This window comes from Dreissena polymorpha, chromosome 7 (assembly GCF_020536995.1).
Source record: "Dreissena polymorpha isolate Duluth1 chromosome 7, UMN_Dpol_1.0, whole genome shotgun sequence".
NCBI lineage: Eukaryota > Metazoa > Mollusca > Bivalvia > Myida > Dreissenidae > Dreissena > Dreissena polymorpha.
This window is the reverse complement of record NC_068361.1, coordinates 107,465,614-107,476,988: the sequence shown is the minus strand read 5'-3', so window position 1 is coordinate 107,476,988 and position 11,375 is coordinate 107,465,614. Positions and strand designations below refer to the sequence as shown.

At 32.7% G+C, this 11,375-nt stretch overlaps 1 long non-coding RNA gene across 1 annotated transcript; it reads right to left on the bottom strand.

Annotated features, from left to right (window-relative positions):
• Nucleotides 1–869: 869 nt before the first annotated feature.
• Nucleotides 870–5,400, bottom strand: LOC127838593 (uncharacterized). Its single transcript, XR_008029872.1, has 3 exons — nt 5,294–5,400; nt 2,157–2,238; nt 870–2,000 (listed from the first exon to the last, which is right to left on the bottom strand). It is a non-coding gene; the product is annotated as an uncharacterized LOC127838593 (long non-coding RNA).
• Between the last annotated feature and the right edge of the window lie 5,975 nt (nt 5,401–11,375).

The following is an 11,375-nucleotide window of genomic DNA, read 5'->3' as shown; positions in this document are numbered from 1 at the left end:
AGGTGGTCAGCGAATCGTCGTTCGTCAGAGCTGTTATTGTTAAACTTACGTGGACGATGTGCACGTGGTTGAAAACTCCTGCGTGAAGCGATGCAGTCAACACTTTGTGAATTGTCATTACATTTGAAGATATGATTGTTTATGTATAGTTTATCGAATCTTATGGATGCGTAGTTGCCCTTTTTTTCGCTCAACGATCATCTGTTCGCCTATTTTATGCCAGGGTCGCTTGACTCGATCAGAAAAATCTTGCTGTACAGAAAAAGGCAAATTTAATTTCCGGGGTAGTTGTTGCTTTGTTGAAAATAAAATTACTTTATTTGAATCTGGTAAAACGAGCTATAATTGCACATTCTGTTTTATTGCGAGATTTCACTCTCTGTGCCCTATCGATGTCATACTATCTGCTTGATCACCAAGTCCACAAATAAACCCCTGGACTCAATGGTTAAAATGCAGACCGCATCACCAGAAAAAAATCAGTGGCAAGATGAAAATTAACCACAATGGGTATCAAATGTAAGATATTGAGACATAGAACCATATACCGGTAGTTTAACATATGAAGCCGCAATACAGTTCCAAAATGCCAAATTAAAAAGCTTAGTTGTGTATATCTATCTTAAGCCACTTAACATACCCCAATTTAAATTGTCCAAACGTACAAGACTCATACCAAAATGTCAATTTAAATATATTGATTCAACAACAACAACAACATGGGGTTTGTCATCTAAAAAAAGAAGGTGGTCAGTAAGATTGCGCTGTCTGTAATTTTCAATCTCGGATGGAGTGTCGTGCATTTTACAGGGGTGATATTGTTGAAAAACATTAGGAGAAAAAAGTGGATAAAAATACCACAAAGCACATTACTTTTCAATGTATTCAGCAAACTTACGAACAATTTCTTAACATGAGTGGCGTTGAATTTAAGGAAAGGATGACACATCGTACACAGCTATGATTCTATCAACTGAGCTGGCCGGAACAGGCTTACCACTACACAAAAGGAAAGAGCATACTATATCAGGTCTTCAAGAACTTTGATGATATCAGTTTTCCAAAAGAAATATTGAAACATACTCATGTTTATTACAGTTACTGTGTGAAAGCGTGAGTTATGGGTCATAGGTACATAGATTTGTGTGTAATTTAAAATGCAGTTCCTGTTGCTGTAAAACATACCACACTGATAATGCATGCATATTGAAATATGAAAAAAAATCTTATGGTTTCTACAATCTCAATTATGGAGTCAAATGTCAATATACTATGTGTTGCTATTTTTTTTAATGTAAACTTAACTGCACCAGCATAAGATAAAACTTATAACAGCACGAGGCCTTTTAATGGCCTAAGCGATCAATGACCACTTACCAAATAAAATGAAACAGCATAGGTCACTAGATGACACAGAAAAAACAAACACACGGCAATCAAAATATAAGTCATATTTGGTATCAGTAAAGCAATGATAAAAACACTTTATACTTCATGTACAAATCGGTCATAGAATGTAAAAAAAAAAAAACAGGAAGTAAAATGTGTATACCTTTGCATTAATTTCAAGTGACATTTATTATTGTTATAAAATATATTATTTAAAATAAGAATGCTAACCAGAGTAATAACGTTTCGTCTCCGATGATGAATATAGGCATTATTGATTTTGTGGTTTTCATCACGGTTATTTATACACATGTTTTCAAAGCATTGCCATTACAAGTAAAAAAAAAAATTCAGTTTTAATTTCATTGTTCCGAAATCGTAATCCGTCGAATCTTTAAAACCGCTTACACATTAGCGGCACAAGTATTCACATATCGCAGGGGCTGTGTAACCTGCCGTTTCTTTGGGCACTGCGCCTGCAAAGGATGCCATCCACGAAGCCGCCCAGGTGCCTGCACCAATGCCGGTAGCAGTGAATCCCAAAGCGGTCAAACCTGCCGAGCCTCCCAACCCGACTATTGGCAAGCAAGTCCAATAACAGACATTCAGCCCTAAAATGTATATTATTGTTAAGCAAATTGTTTTAATAATACTGAATACGACTCGAAAAATCTAATACTAATACTGCGTTTATTCTTTAACTATTTCTTTCGCAATAATCTAGTTCAATTAAATAAACGTGCATTAATTGACTTCTTGTATCGTACCTCCTGCTCCAATCGGACATATGCTCAAGAAAGCCAACATAACTGCAATCCCCTTTGGGCGGAACATCTCTCGTTCTTTTTTCTGTAAATATTAGTTTTATTTGTTTTGTTGTTATTGTGCAATCAATTTTTGTTTATGTAAGCCGTTATAGATCTTAGTTTATTTTAGTTTTGAATCACTGATTAATTGACAATATTTATACTTTCTTAATATATTATATTTTATGTGAAGCAATGACTGTTTAAGACAGGCATGTACACTTTTGAAGGTGATCATTTACATGTCCTTTAAATAGACTTGTTTACAGTTTGTCCAAATGTAAATGTTTCAAATGTTTCTCACAGATTCAAACGGAAAAAAAAGGAAAAATGTACATCAGTGAGTGAAAAAACACTAACGACAGGGATTTATATTGAAAATACATTTTCGTTTTCGAATAATCATTTTTGGAAATTGATAAATTTATCAAGCGTTACAAATACGAAACGATTGAATCGTTATATCGTGTGACAATACGTGGATACGAAATTGACTCATATAGCGCGTCGGATGAGAAGAGACCACACGCAAGAAAAGAATACAATAGACAATTGGTGGACTAAGTAATGGTTTTCATTCTTCTCATCCTAGAGAGGAAAATATGGCACGAATGAAACAATTTGTTTGAATGCAGTGTATTTGTTATGTCTATTAGACCAAAGACAAATGCCACAAATCGGTTGGTGTAAAAGAAACAAACTTACCAGTTGATTGCTCATTCAAATGTGATAGTGAAAAGAAAACAGATGAGCATTTTCATTGTCGCCATAGTAATCTTTGCAGCAATAAAAAATATTCATCGTGTACAAATAATAAAACCTGTTACTTAAAATCTAACAATTTGGTCTTTATCCAGCTATATGCGTAATGAGCTGTATAGAGTTCTTTATTTATTGCAATTCTACTTACCTCGTTCCTATTTTACATCTCGTTTTTTTAACTTTCAGTAACACAGATTATTGATGACATTTCTATTCTTCACTTTTAATCAATACCTGTTTGGGTCAAAAAATAAATTCTTAACTGCATTACGTTAAAGCGCCATTAAAGGGGCATTTTCACGTTTTGGTAAATTAACAAAATTAAAACAATATTGTTTTAGATTCACAAATTGTCGTTGTTGTAATGATATTTGTAATGAAACAGTAATACTAAATATTTAGCATGCTCTAAAATATCCATTATATGCCTCTTTTGACGATTTAAAAACCTGAAAATTATAAAGCGTTGCAACGCGAAACGATTGACTAGTTTGGGGAGTTCTGTTGTTGTCGTTATATTTTGTGATACTACGAGGATTGCTTTTGTAAAGTATAAAATTCATCACTCATTGTATGAGCACGGATGGCCGTGGTGTCTAAGCGATAGACCTTTACTCCAGGGGTCAGTGGTTCGAGCCCAGTTTAGGGTAACTTTTTTCTGTCTTTGATTGTATTCTTGTTTTTTTTTTACTGGAGCTTTTTAGATCCAATGTTTACATTTATCAATATAAAGCATTTAATTACAAACTTCAATACATGCTAAAATATATGAAAAAGACCCCTTTAACACTCAAAATCAACGAACATTTCGTAAAATATTTTGAAAAATAAAGTTAACACATAAAAAAATCAGTGTTCTTTACAGCAATAGCCAGCATTTGAACGCTAGATGTGGTATGGTAACATTGATTTAACGAGATGTAAAATGCTCGTTTTTATTTTATGTGTGACGATATAGATCTATTCCATGTGAATTTCCCGCGACGATATCCGAAGATTTACAACGAATGCGAGATTGGCGTCGGAAGCACGGCGTAGAAATGAAACATTAAAAATAAATACATAAGAATACTTATAACCAATTAGTTACTTCATAAGGACGATGTCGAGTCGTATGCTCCTCCATGTGGTCAAAATTAGACATCTGATCACCATCGTACCAGTGCAGAGGCAAGTGTGCATTTGTTTTGGTTTTCTATTTGTATTATGTACATTTTTTGTTTAAATTATCAGTAAAAGTAAGCAAGGTCAGATTATTTAATAGGTTAGATCAAGTTAAATGTTGCAATATATTCTTAGACATTGATATGCGCTATAATTCGTAAAAATCGCATATTGTTTTTACATAATTTAGTAAAATCGTTACCAAACTGCTGTAATTGACTGCGTACCTCGAACTAATGAATACCAAGACTTGCTCTTTCTAAAGCTGTCCTTGTAAATTTATATAAAACATTTAACAATTGTCAAACTTTTGACATGTGAAATCAAAGAGAATTTCTTAGACTTCTTTTTAAATTACATTATAACAGATAGTAATAAAATATAAAATTATATTAAAGGGGCTTTTTCACAGATTTTGGCATTTTTTTAACTTATTCATTAAATGCTTTATATTGATAAATGTAAACATTGGATCATAAAAGCTCCAGTAAAAAATCAAGAAAAAAATTTAAAAAGGGAAAAGAACATTGCCCGGAGCAGGTTTCGAACCAGTGACCCCTGGAGTCCTGCCAGAGTCCTGAAGTAAAAACGCTTTGGCCTACTGAGCTATTCCGCCGAGTACACATTCGTGACGTATTTTATACCTTATATAAGCAATCTTCGTAGTTTCACAAAATTTAACGACAAAAACAGAACTCTCCAAATTATTCAATCGTTTCGCGTTGCAACGCTCTATAATTTTTAGGTTTTAAAATCGTCAAAAGATGCATATAATGGCTATATATGAGCATGGTTAATGTTCAGTATTACTGTTTCCTCACAAATATCATAACTAAAACGAAAACTTACGGATCTGAAACAACTTTTTCAATTTTGTCAATTTACCAAAGCGTGAAAAGATCCCTTTAATATCATAATGAAAGTGTCAAACATGTTTCAAATAATTACGTCAAGTCGCAATAAATATGGAAACGGGTTAAATTTCACGATCTTTAATTTTTATGAATAAAAGTCATTCTAATATATTTAATTAGTCATTCATTTATGTTAGCAAATCGATTGTGATGTTATATCCATTAAATGACGTTATATTAAAATAAAAATAAAATATAATATAATTTGATCAATACATTTCCATAGAGAAATTTATTTTTTAGTAAAAGTGTACTCACCTGAAAGCAACTTTGCTCTCCAATGTTTTAACGCTGTTTAATATTTGGCTATTTGGCTACTTGACAGTTTCCTTTTTGTAGACTGTTTTGTTTATAAACATGTATTGATCTACTTGATCAATATTAGACAATTTGAATATCGTATTACAAAGTCTATTTATTTTATGAACGACATAATTGGAGTAATTGGATTGTTGCCTTGTTTTATGTTTGTATTGATTTAACCGACACTTTACATTTGTTGAATCAATATTCAAAGACAAATATTTCCCTATATATATAAATGTATAATTGAAGTCTTCGTAACAGACTTGGTTTATCATATGAGACTATTGTACAATTTGTTTTCGTGTGCTATAACTTTGCTGTTCATTCAACAATTTGTAATTATTTTACTGATTATAGACTATAAATTATGCTGATACGTCTATATATTATACGTATACATTAAGTATAATTGTAATTCGTTATTGTGCCGTGGCTACTTAAATAAGTTGTGGTTTATATTCGCATTGTGTTATTTTATGCTCCTCCAAATTACAATTGCTTTTTTACTCTATTGATTATAAATATATTCATGTATTGAACAGGTTCCACGTGTAGCTAGATACACTGTTAAGATGCGATATAAAACGAGTTTTGTTCAAATCTCTGTAAAGTTAATCTTTTACTATTTTATAACATTTCTGCTAAATCCATTTCCAAATTTACATATATTTTGTATTATTATTTTGTTTAACACTAGAAACTGTAAACTTTATGTGATATAAATTATGTTCTGCTCTGTTCATGAATATTTGAAACCAAAACAAGTAATTACTATAAGCTTAAAAGACTCAGAATCATTAGGTTTAACGGGGCTTAATTTAAAAGATTGGTATAACATTTTGTCAATAAATAGATAAAGGGATATTTCTTTGTATACTGAATACTATATCCCGTAAGGGTTGTCTCTACTGTTAATCTAGCTTGTATTTATATGATTTTGCTTCATAGTTTGTCGTACGCTTGTTGCTTGGGTATGAATGAATAAACATATAGCCACATACGCCCTACTTTAGCTCGATTGGTCATTGTCGGCTCGGGTATTACTTACATGTACCCCGGGTACTCTTAAGTATACTGATATGTACCCCGGGTACGGTAAATATACTAAAACGTACCCGGGAAATTCAACCCTAAATCGGTCGTTGTCGGCTATTTTTTTTAATTAATAATATTCACATTTATGTCAATTTTCAATTAAATGGTATCTACATTATCGAAACTCATACTCATAAAGCATGTTAACGCATTTTTTTTAAAGAGAAGTTTATTTAAGATAATCGGTAGCGCGTTTTACGTCATCGGATTTTAGGCGGGAATCCAACTCGGGTACAGTCTAATATCGACCGGGTACGATTAAGTATATTTACCGTTCCCGGGGTACATGTAAGTATATTTAAGAGTACCCGGGGTACATGTATGTAGTACCCGAGCCGACAATGACCAATTGAGCCTTACGTTATATTTATTACACCGGCTAGACTACATAAATTGGTTGATTATGTTAATCTTTCTCCAAATTACAAAGTACAAGTAAAACTGTTTAAGATATATTACATTTCGAACACATATTTTTTATTTGGAAAATAAACTGAAACTTGAAACTTGCTAATTTGATGAAACGCCTATTTATATAATTATATTCAATGGCGTTGTACAAAACACACACATATAAATATGTACATAGAACTGATAAAAAATAATAGTGATTGATACTATTATGAAGCATTAATTAAAGGATTAATAATCTAAAATGGTGTGATATAAATGAAAATGCTGTAAAAACTTACGCAATAAACAATGCCGGCTACAATATTAAAACAGTAAAAGTAAAATATTGTATAATAAAATATAAAATATAATCCTAAATGCACATCGCAACAGGGTTGGCATCAACGTCTCACCACTGTGCGCATGTGTAACCCTGGAGACTACAGAGCATTTCCTCCTGAAATGCTGCATCCACGAAAAACACCGGGACGAACTCTTGAAATCACTACACAAACTATGTGGAGTTGCGGCCCTTATATGAAGACACTACTCAGCACAGACGAGCACCCCTACCTTCCAGGCTGGAGAGAGACTATTACATCTGAACTGTTCAAGTACATCAAAGCCACAGGAAGATTAATGATAAATCAGCCAGCCAGCGAACAACCTCGATCTGACATCCACAACTAAGTCTAGAAAAATACATGAGAGAAAATTACCTGTGTAGAATATATACTAAGTGACTAATGTTTACCAAGAGACACTTGTGGCGAAGAACTTGTCCGTCGATCGAGGATCGAGGATAAATTGATATAACTAGGGTTAAGACAAACTGCCGAGACATACGTACGTACCATATGTTTATATTTTTTGGGTAATTAAACAGTATATCATTTAATATGCTATAATATGTTTATGATGGCCGATATCGAACAACTCAATTGCAAATACATATAAATACAGTACGTAATACTGTCTTTGTACTCAAATATGTGTTTATGGTATTTCTAGTTGTCCAATTGACCTGTACTGTTGTATGTGTGGTACAAATGGGTAAATAATGATCTCGATGCATATTTCGTGATCTCAAAATTTTGATTTTCTTTAAATTTTACATTTCACTTACTCATTTTGTATCCATCTTGTGGTCTCAAGTAGTGTTATTTCGAAAGAGATTCTTTTCTCTTCTAGTTTACGAGGCATTTAGCGATGGCCCCCTTTAGCGATGGCACCAATGCTTTTTGTGGTATTTCCTTTATCCTATGTGTATCTGCAACAATGTGGTGCATTTCATCGAGGACTATGTTGCAAAATGAACGTTTAGTGTGCATTTATTGTGCGCAATATATGTAATGCGCTTTTGCCGAAATCTCACTGTCGAAACCCTGTTTTCCGAGGGTGATTGCTTTTAGGCAAATTTTATTTTCTGATATGTTGTGAGATATCATTTTTGTAGAAATTATTCGAAGAGGACAGATATTTTTTTTAATGATATCTGGCTGGTTAAGGTTGATATGTAGGAAAGGCAAGAAAACTACATTTAAAGTTGGAAGTTTTTTATGTGACCCTATGGTATTTATACGGGCAAAAGCCCGCGAAGCGGGCGTTGACCGTTCATACATATGGAAATTTAGACCATAAAATTACATAAGAATACCATATAGGGATGCGTCTCAAAAAAATTTGCCACGCGACATATATTTTCGCGATGCTATTTATGACCTTGAACAAATCAAAAACACTTTGACATATGCTAAATCACATGTTAATACATACCTCAGGAAAAATTATATCAATGACATCATAATTGTGTAGCGAATTGCACTAAATATTCTCGCATTATTTGTTTTTCTCCGCAACCGTGCCAGAGTTAAGTCATTACTCAATTATCTCCCCTGAATGCTCTTCTTCAGTGGGTTTAAGCCGAAGACTGGTTCACTACATATAGTGACAGTCTTTACCAAACACATTTTAGGTGAACTTAACCCGTCTTTAATATATTGCCGAATCTCAGATTTCTGTCGAATTTATTTGCTTTGATCTTTTAGATATCTTATTGTTATTATTATCCTGACAAATCACAAACGCTTGTTAAAAAATTATTTGTTTTAAACATTATAGTTGGCATCTCTATTCTTCCAGTATTCTCGCGGTATTTCAATAACGACACCCTACTGTTTATTTGACGCATTTTACTTTCGCTCTCAGAAGAAGTTTTACGTGTGATCATGAGCAATATTCTGGTAAGTTGTCGTTGTAATCCACCAGAAACACATTTATTCACAAAATTTAAAGATATTCCGATCTAACTCTGTTGTCTTTTAGCTTTAACTTTTAACGTATTAACACCTCGTCTGCTCGCACTTTACCGATATCCCGAAAGGTTACATATCACTATAATTAGTTTAGGCCTAAAACCACAAAATCCGATACCGTTGGATTTTCGTACCACAATCTTACGTAAAAAAATCTTCCAGATTCGAAATCAACAAAAAACAAGACATTTATAAATTGACTGCATTATTGATCAAATTTTAAGATATTTGTTGGTTTTCCGTTTTTAGAAGCTGTTCTTCTAAGGCAAGAGCTGGGCATCATACAAGCCATTCTATCCAGCAAAACTGACAGTTTTGGTTTACAGAAATCAACAAAGGAGGGATTCCTGAACTATCAAAATTTCCAAGCTATACACACACTTATTATCTGTGGTGATCTGTATTGGTTCTGTTTGTTTACTTGGATGGAACATGTGTGAACTTTTATAGAACTTTGAAAAGTCTATATATGTCTATTTATAAACAAAAATCAGCTATGGTATAATAAGATCAGATGTGCAAACAATGTCAAAGAGTTGTTAAATTAACAATTTGAAGGCAAGTATGCTGAAAAAATAGGAAAGTTCCCATGCAAATTTTGTCTGTATATCGACAAGTGTCTGCCGATAATTGTCAAACGAGTAATACAAAACTTACCACAAGTATGTAAAAGCACTTAGTACCTGTGATCATTTTTAGTAAGATTGTGTAATTCTAAACAGTAGCAAATAGCTTAATTAGTAAATGCATAATGCAATTAATATGATTTCCGTTCTATTGTGTAATTAATAAATTGGTTGTTACTTGTTAATCCAGGATACATGTTTTATGGCTAGTACAAAACCAGCAATGTCAATTTTGTAAAAGGTAATACAATAACACCACTTTGTAATTTCATATACGTAAATATTCTTGAAATGTAGGTTGATGACAGTGTTTTAGTTTTACTTATTTTGTAACTATTATTTTATGTGCAAATAAATGATGTTAAGTGTTTTGTATCTCCACACAATACCACATACCTTTTTATATATGTACTGTTATGTGTTATTTGAATGTTTAAGTAAAAAATTATGGATGATATAACATGATGCATTCTAGTATTTGCATTCAAATTGTAACTATAGAGCTAAGTGTATGCAGTTAAGACTGTGATTTTAGAATTGCTACAAAATGGCTAGTTTTTTAGTGGCGACAAAATTTAAACTATTCAACAATAGTTTGCGAAAGAAAATTAGAAAGCTGCAAGATACCTGTATTTATTAAATATTTTAATTGCGAAACAAGTATGTTGTTATGCTGTAACACATAATTATACATTGATAATAAATAAGAAGACAATTAGTGGTGTTAACGTTTCCCAACAGTAGAAATCATTCTTCTGATGAAGTCAGTGATATACAGACGAAAGCTCCAGGTATGGCTTTCAATACGTAGTGTGTGTTATTTGACAGTCTAAAACTTATTGGATTAAAAAAAATCCTGTCAAATTTGTCAATCAAAATTGATTTGACACATCACATTATTTTGATTATGTTAAATCAGTGCACAGTATGCTAAATGCAACTGCTTTAGCAAGCTGTCAAGTTGAATTGAGACATTTGATGGCACTAACTGTTTCCTGGGTAGGACCAGTACTTAGTGTCTATATGACGTACCATGGCGTCGAAAGTCTACAAGACCTACAGGTAGAACGAGTAATGTACTTCGACGTACAATTTTCACCGACCCTTGAGTGTTAGCCAATCAGAAGACACCTTACGTCTGTTGCTTTTAGAGATATTTGACATTGAACATTATTATTATTATTATTTTTACCGAATTATGCGACTATCGACCGCTAACTCATAGATATTGTGCGTATTTATTAAACATTATTATTATTATAATTTATACCAAATACGCACAATATGAGTTAGCGGTCGATAGTCGCATAATTTGGTATAAATTACCCAAGGGATCAATACAGAGACCTCCCAGTGACTAAGCCAGTTAGCAGACACTCCATCCACTATACCACAGACACCGAACCAGCTATAAATTCCTGTGGTTAGAAAAAAATAAATAAAATAAGATGCTAGATCTTTAAGCTTGGAACATGTAACTCGTTTTAAGATTGATTTTTTTGGATGCATTACTTAATTATTGCAACAATTATAATATTTTGAACACAATCATGTCCATATATTTATTAAAAATACATGGTTATCAAAAAAGCTTTTGCCCGTAAA